Below are 9,086 nucleotides of genomic sequence, written 5' to 3' on the forward strand. Positions count from 1 at the left end.
TATATCAATATATCAATCTTTGCTTCAGTAACTATTAGGCAGAATTAACTCTTCAGTGACTATTTTGGAAATTATCCATATACTATTTTGGGGGGTGTTAAGACATTTATATTCTACATTTAGTAAATTTCACAGCTTAAATTTCACGGTAGGTGTGGTCCCATCAATTACCCTCACTCCACCCATCCTCCCTCTCCCCTCCCCCCATTCCCTTTCCCCATAACATATACTATTTTTAATAATAAACATAGTCATAATTTACCTAAAGAAAATATTCTAATTCATTGTGTATAAGAGCTAATAGGTAAACATGATACTTACATATAAAAAAAAAACATATTTGTCCTTTTGTGACTGGCTTATTTCACTTAACAGCATAATTTCACATAAATGAGGTATCTAAAATAGTCAAACTCATAGAAGTAGAGAATAAAATGCTGGTTTCCAGGGGCCCAAGGGGTATAAAGTGTAAGTTATGCAAGATGAATAAATTCTAGAAATCTAGTATATATAACATGGCATATATTTAGTTAACAATATGATATTCTGGAATTTAAAATATGTCAAAAGGGTATTGTTAACTAACATATTTATGTGGTCCCATCAATTACCCTCACTCCACCCATCCTCCCTCTCCCCTCCCCCCATTCCCTTTCCCCATAACATATACTATTTTTAATAATAAACGTAGTCATAATTTACCTATAATTCATTATGTATAAGAGCTAATAGGTAAACATGATACTTACATATAATAAAAAAAAAACATATTTGTCCTTTTGTGACCAATAAAACTCACTAACATATTTAGTTAACAATATGGTATTCTGGAATTTAAAATATGTCAAAAGGATAGATCTCAAGTTAAATGTTCTTACTAAACACACACACACACACGAAAATTTTAGAAGTGATGGGCACGTTTAATACCTTGACTGTGGTCATGGCATCATAATGTATACATGTGTACAAACTCATCAAGATGCATACCTTAAATATGTGCAATTTCTGTATGTAAAGCATACTTCAATAAAACTCACAAAAAAGGGAGAAAAGAAAAAATAATTATGAAAACAGTATTTTGGTTTAGGTAAACAGAGTGAATCATACAAAAAGAAAGTAAAACTCACATGTTTGAAATGGAAGATTTTAAAATTTATCTCTTTTGCTTATTGGTAAAGACAATAGATGCTTTTATTGACTATTAACCATAGCCAGCCACTTCATTACATACATTATGTGTATTTAATATCTACAATAATCTGACCAAATTATACTGTTGTTTTGATTTTATGGAAAATAAAACAGGTTTAAAAAGATTAAATAAATCGTTTATAATAACCCAGATAGTAAGGGAAATAATAATAATTCAAAATAAACTGCAAATTTCATATTGGTTCTTTTGGTCAGTTAGTCTAATGTAGATAAATTATTTCCTGACAAAAAAGTTCTAAACTAGTTCTGGCAGGCCCAAAGACAATTTTGATATAGATTATGGCTTTTAAATATAACCATTGATGCCAGAAATTATGAAAGAGAAAGAAAAGACGGTAAAGATATCTTCCAAAGAATCAGAAGTAGCATTAGCCTTTTGAAGCTATAAGAATTTGTATGTAAACAAAAACAAAAACAGAAACAAAAGTCAAACATATACAGGAAGCAATAGTAGGTGGGTATTTCTGTTCTCAGTTCTGTAGATTATATAACTCATACAGCATTTTTCACAATATAGGAATTATTTTTTATTAGTGTTTCCAGAGTCAAACACGGCACTTGGCAATATGTTTTGTTGTACTGAGCCAAATATCCCTTGACTTTATCATAATCTTTTGCTTTTTTGTTTGCTCTGTTATTTTATGAGTGTAATTTGAATATTCAGACAGTTAATTTTTTTGAAGTTGAAAAGAGAAGGTGATGGACATGAGGAGGGTTAGATAGAGCACTGCTCAGGCATTATAGCACAGATAATTCAAAATAAACTGCAAATTTCTTATTGGTTCTTTTGGTCAGTTAGTCTAATGTAGAGACATTATTTCCTGACAGGTATTGTTTTATTTGCATTATATGAAACTAATAAATTCTTGTTCTCACTAACATTTTAGTGAAAGTAGAGATATTGAAACCTCTAGGTTTCATTTTGTCATTTCTGGCCTGATCCATTATTCATTTGTCCAATAAAACATTTTGAATGCCTATTATGGTATTCAAAACACTAATTATACAACAGTGAGCGAAAAAACCTTCACAGAATATTCAGTGAAGTAGATAAATACTCATCAAGTAATCTCACCAATATGTGTAAATTACAAATGTGACAAGTGTTACAAAGGCAAGTGATTGTACTAAGTGGGAAAAATATGTTTAGATTTTACATCAATCTTCCCTAAGGAAAGTCATTCTGGGTTGAAACTTGGAACAGTGACAAGGCAAGGTTGCAAAAGGGAAAGGGTTACAAAGATTTCTGAGAGAACAAATAGTAGGAAAACTTCTGTGTTCACAGGGCATTTTTATGGGATAGATCACATCTTTACCAAAAAAAGAAACGTATTGAGCTCCCAATCCCAGTGTCACAGAATGAGACCTTGTTTGGAAAGAGGGGAGAGTCCCTGCATAGGTAACGAAGCTAAAAAGAAGTCATGAGGGTCGGTCTTAACCCAACATGACTGGTGTCCTTGTATAAAGGGAAAATTTGGAAACAGAAAGCGACTCCTGGACAGAAGGCCACATGAAGTTGGAGGACTAGAGGGATATAGCAGCAAATGAAGGAAAACCACAGATTCCCAGAAAAAACACCAGAAGGAATGTGAAGGAAGGATTTCCCTATAAGTTTTTGAGGGAGCATTGCCTGGCCAATAAATAGATTTCAAACTTGCAGCTTCCAAAACTATGACACAATTTGTTTCTATTGTTTTAGGTCACCTAGTTTGCAATTCTTGTTTTATGGCAGCCCAAGAAAATGAATGCAGTCAACAGGGGTGGGAGAAGTGTTAGGGTCTTGGGGGATGAAAGGCTTCTGCAACTGAAACATAGAAACTAAGGAAGGAAAGTGGTTTGAGATAATGAGAAGGTTCAGGTGATGGATGTTTTTGCCCCATGGAGGGTAACTGAGGAGGTGATTTAACCAGGTGAGTAGAATAGCCATATTATTTTTAGAAAAGAGCACCTGGCTTCAGTCTGGAAAATGGACCAGAGGAGGAAAAGAGTGCAAGCAGGGAAGTGAGTAACCCAGCTAAGATTTTTTTTTTTTTTTTTTTTTTTTGTAGAGACAGAGTCTCACTGTACCGCCCTCGGGTAGAGTGCCGTGGCGTCACACGGCTCACAGCAACCTCTAACTCTTGGGCTTACGCGATTCTCTTGCCTCAGCCTCCCGAGCAGCTGGGACTACAGGCGCCCGCCACAACGCCCGGCTATTTTTTTTTGTTGCAGTTTGGCCGGGGCTGGGTCCGAACCCGCTACCCTCGGCATATGGGGCCGGCGCCCCACTCACTGAGCCACAGGCGCCGCCCCCAGCTAAGATTTTAATTTGAGTAAGAGATGATTATAGCTTGAAAAGGGTATTATCCCTGAGGGCCGAGTTAAGTAGACGGTTTGGGAAAAGTAAAATGATGCTGGAATATTGTTCTAATAAAGGAGACACACACAGTTGGTGAAAAAAGTAGGTAGAATTACCAGGCTCTGCTGAAGATGGATTTAGAATTGGTGATTAGGAATTCATTCTGGTATTAATATTTTCTATTATGCAACTTTCTCTAGCAACCATAATTTGCTCACGGATTCTTAGAATCATCTGGACAAATATTCTCTGGACCTTGAGAAGAAATGATCAAATCTGAGATATAATTTCACTCAAATAATTTTCAGTACTTTATTCCTTAAATATATGTCTTTTATGTGATTACATCAGTTTTTCCTAGGTTTTGGGGGTGAGCTTCTCACTACCATTCCTCCCTCACCAGATTCTTTCTCCTTAGAACGGCTATTTCCTAAGTAGTAAATAAGATTGGATTCTTTTTTTTTTTTTTTTTTTTGTAGAGACAGAGTCTCACTGTACCGCCCTCGGGTAGAGTGCCCTGGCGTCACACAGCTCACAGCAACCTCCAGCTCTTGGGCTTATGTGATTCTCTTGCCTCAGCCTCCTGAGCAGCTGGGACTACAGGCGCCTGCCACAACGCCCGGCTAGTTTTTTGTTGCAGTTTGGCCAGGGCCGGGTTTGAACCCACCACTCTCGGCATATGGGGCCGGCACCCTGCTCACTGAGCCACAGGCGCCGCCCAATAAGATTGGATTCTTTACTCTTCAGATTAGCAGGTCACCCAAACAAGTCTTAAAGTCACCCCAAATTATCACTTAATAGAGGCTAAAATTCTCAGAAACATCTGTTAAAAGTTCATGTTTTCTGTGCCATCTCTCATCAGTTTTCCTTCCACTCCAAGAGTAAACTATATTCCTTTATCATGTACTTTTTTCCTAGGCAAGTGAGGGGGTCTTTTATTTTACTTTGATGTCCTTTGAAAAATAGCATTTTTTGACAGAAATTTTGTTTGCCTACTCTCCATAAATATGCTTTTTCAATTTGCAATTTTTACTGGTCTCTGGTATGATTCTTCTTTTTGTTGGCATTTTTATTAAGCTCTGTCTCTGGAGATTTATGTACTTCTACACACTTTTAAGTTTTGCAATGAAGATACAGTACAGCCTTCAGATATTTACTTGATTGTACTTCCCAGGCAAAGAAAATTTGTCTGAAATTATAATGGATTTGACTCTATTCTAACATCTTTCTGAACACAGTAGAAAAGCGCCTTACACCATAAGTCCCAAGTATAAAATGTTGTCTGGCTACGATCTGTGAAAAATAAAGATTAGTTCTAACAGCTATTTATGACCCTTAAAATTTCAATTTCTGGTCTTGGGTGCTACAGTTTTTTATGCTTTGACAAATCATTTGAAAGGTACACAACATTTTGCAAAATTGAATTTTTCTGAATAAATTTTATTTTGTGTTTTTCCGTAAACATCTTAAGCAAACAAAAAAAGTTAATAAATTGGTTGATTATAAGTGTTGTCTTAATAAATTTCAAAGTGAACAAGCTTTTATTAAAATAAACGTATATACACATACATTTATCACATACATTAATATGAATATACACATATAATAGGATATTGTCTGATAAGAAAATCATTCATGCACTTACGCAAATTCTTTGAGTTTTATAAGTAAAATTTATACAGTGGCATGTTAAGGAAATTATATAAACCTAAAACAGTTTCATAATGTGAAAGTACTTATGGTTTTTTGTATATTCTGTCAATTTGGATTTAACATTAGGTTTATCTTCTCATTTATTTCTATATTTATTAGTTATTCCTTGAATGCCAACTATTTTCTTGGATTATATTACATACTTTGGCCATGTTGATGAACATGAACAAAATAGATTAGCTCCTGCCCTTATGGAGTTTAGACTCTAATGCAAAATAAATATATTTCTCAAATAGGGAGAATTGGTTAGAAACTATTACCCAAATGTTTCTGAATTAATACCACCTCCTGGCTATTTGGATAAAAGTGTTGGGGGTTTATTTTGTTTTGTTTTTGTTATGATACATGCATTTCTTCCTTGCACTTGAACACAGAGAGCCATTGTAGGGTTATTAATGGCTCTACTTTCAATGTTGTTTCATATGGAATAGGGAGGCCACAAGAGAGGGAGAGAGATAGGGAACAGTTGGTCAGTGGGGCAGTGAAAACAAGCACAACATTTACTAAGTCTGCTCTTCTCTGGGTATGATGCATAGAGCCCTAAAACAATTATAACATAAATGATCACTGATCACAGATTCATAGGCCACCAAAACGGATATAATAAAAACCTTTGAAATATTTTACAAATTATCAAAATGCAACGAGACAGGAAGTGAACACGTGGTGTTGGAAACAATAGCATCGAAAGACTTGCTGGATGCAGGGTTGCTACACATCTCAATTTGTAAAAAATATATATTTGCAAAGTGTTACAAAGTGAAATGTGATAAAATGAGATATGCTCATACATGATAAGTTGAAATTGATCTATAACAATATTTCCAGTATTCAATGCTTTGTAGACATGACACAAAAAAATAGACATAATCAGGTATGTATAATATTCTACTTGGATTATAAAGTAATATTCTTTCTCAAATATATACAATACTCTTTACAGGGCAATAGAAAAACCATTTAAGTCAGTATTATTTCATTTTTGTAGGAGAAAGAGTTTTTAAATGAGAAGAGAATGCAAAAGATTTGCTTGGCTCTAAGGTGAAGGAGTTAGAATAAGAACTAAAAGGAACTTTCATTTAGGACACAGAGACACATCACAGGGTTCTTGGTGGGTAAAAGGAAGTGAAACTTATAGCCAAGAAAAGAGGCTGGACACGTGGTAGCTTTAGTTAAATATATAACCATATAGTGTAGAACAGATATTGGAACAGTGTTTTGCAGAGAGAGCAAAGACTACATGGTTTCTGTGAGAAAGACAACTCACAAATGTCCAACACAGGATGGATTGTCTCCAGTGCTATTGAACTTTTTTTGAGTGGGGGGGACTCTGTTAGTGGAAATAGAAATATAGTAAATAACCATCTATTGGGTGAATTAAAGAGCTATAAATTACCAGATGAATTGTTGAAATAGATGAAAGGGGACTCCTTTAGAATCGGAGGACTCTCATCTTAAAGCTCATAATGCCATGTCCTTATCTCCAGGAAGAGATACGGCAGGAAGCAGATTGATGGGGACAAGATGGTGTTTTGGAAATTGTGTATTTTAGAAGCAACTGTTACTGCTTTGCATAATTTGCAGAGTGCCTCAAGCATGACTCATATTTCCCAAAGTACTAAACCAAGATTCCTTTCCATCTACTAACTCTCCCTTTTAATTATTTGGCTCTGTGGGTTTGTTCTGAAGTTGAATTTGTATGTAAGTTGGAACAGGTACATAATCTCCACTCCTAAGTGTGAGTCATATGGAAATTGTATGCTTGTAACTCAGGGACTGCCTGTATTGTAAATGACATTGCGAGTTAGTAGTTATGGTAGGTATTTTTATTAACCTATAGCAACAAGAAACATCTTGTGAAAGTAGATTTAAACTATTCTCTATCTCCTCTCCTAAAGTAGATGACTTCAAAAAAAATCTTACCATACTTAAATAAAAATATAGGTTTTTTGCCTCAGTGCCTATAACTCAGTGGTTAGGGTGCCAGCCACATACACTGGCAGGTTTGAACCCACCCCAGGCCTGCTAACAACAATGATGACAATAACAACAACAACAACAACAATAGTAAAAAAAGCCAGCTGTTGTGGTGGGTGCCTGTAGTCCCAGCTACATGGGAGGCTGAGGCAAGAGAATTGCTTAAGCTCAAGAGTTTGAGGTTGCGGTGAGCTGTGAGGCCGCAGCACTCTACTGAGGGCGACATAGTGAGACTGTCTCAAAAAAGGTTTTTTTATGCATGAAAAACTGAACTCATGCTTTTTTGAGCACCCTCATTCTAAACATTTTTCATACAGACGTAAGAGTTATTCTAAACCAGTGGTTCTCAATCTGTGGGTCACGACCCACAGGAACTGTATTAAAGGGCCACGGCATTAGGAAGTTTGAGAACCACTGTGAATCTAAACTCTTTCCTTTTTCTTCTTTTTTTTTTTTTTTTTTTTTTTTTTGGCCAGGGCTGGGTTTGAACCCGCCACCTCTGGCATATGGGACTGGCGCCCTACTCCTTGAGCCGCAGGCGCTGCCCTCTTTCCTTTTTCTTACTTCCTTTACACAGTTACAAATCTTGTCAGTTTCTGATGTCACCAAATATGTTCTTTCTCTCTCTCTCAACTATCAATGCCTGAACCGTGAAACATTGACATCATGACTCTCCCTGCTGCTACATGTTCTTAGCTTTCTCCACAATATTTTCAAGGTCTTCTTTCTAAAATATTACTTTGTCTTTTCACTTCCTACATGATTAACTGCAAGTCTGCATTCCCTTTACCTCAGTAATACCAAACATCTTATTTTGCCCACGCCAACTAACTATAATTGTATCAGCCAGATTTCCAAGGATAATAGGTAATGCCTTAAAAGGGGCAAACTGAAAAGAGGTTAATAAAAGAGGCTATTTACAAGGGTGTAAGTGACATTGAAGGAGACCAACTTATAACAAATGTTCCCCAGGACTAGCAATACCAGGGAGGGGGGCTCCCCCTTCTCCAAGCCTGAGGAATGAAAGAATCTGAGGGTCTGATAGGAGGGGAAGCAGGCTTAAGGTAACAACACCTGATGGGAGATGTGGATGCGTCTGTGTAGCCAGTTTGTAGCACTCTCGAAGGAGTGATAGACATATCCCAGTCTCTCTCATCTCTTCCTCCCATTTCCTCATTTCTCATTAGGGCAAGAAAAGTTCAGAAAGCAAGATACTTTTTTGAGACATTCCATACGGGGACTCAGCCTGGCGTGAAGGAGGCAGAGAAAGAATGGAGTTGAGACAGAGGAGGTCTGAAATGAAATATTGAAACTATCCCTTTGCTCATAACTTTAATCTAAAGTTCTACAATCACACAATTTCTACCCAGCCTTTAATTTCCACACAGATATAGAATTTTATCACTGTGGATTTTCTCCATTCTCTTCTTCAGGAGCTAGTCTTTGCACATTAAATGATCCAAAAGCATTACCTTCATACTGTGATTTTACTATGTCCCTCTAAATGCCCTACTGGAGGTCAGACCTCTGTGTTCTGTAGCATCTTGCCGAATGACCTTGTTGAATGGGATCCGGATGTTGAGTGGTTGTTGGATATTTGGACAGATAAATGAATGAATAATCATTTACAAAGAAGAACTTGAGCAGGTAGATAGCTTTTTAAATAAATAGTTTCCCTAACTTTGCTAAATGGGAATAATAAATATAACAGTATATAATTATGATCCTAAATTATATTAAATAATAATGTATTCAAAGATGGTTCTATAATTTCTGGCACAATATACACTCAGTCTAAATCATCCTAAACTATGCTAAATATAATAATGAAATGAACATTTGG

General features: G+C 36.1%; 1 pseudogene; it reads right to left on the reverse strand.

Annotated features, from left to right (window-relative positions):
* Positions 1-8,427, reverse strand: part of LOC128588746 (neuromedin-K receptor-like) — a 51,023-nt pseudogene extending 42,596 nt beyond the window's left edge.
* Positions 8,428-9,086: the final 659 nt, after the last annotated feature.

The sequence above is a fragment of the Nycticebus coucang genome, chromosome 6 (genome assembly GCF_027406575.1).
Source record: "Nycticebus coucang isolate mNycCou1 chromosome 6, mNycCou1.pri, whole genome shotgun sequence".
In the NCBI taxonomy this organism is placed as follows: Eukaryota; Metazoa; Chordata; class Mammalia; order Primates; family Lorisidae; genus Nycticebus; species Nycticebus coucang.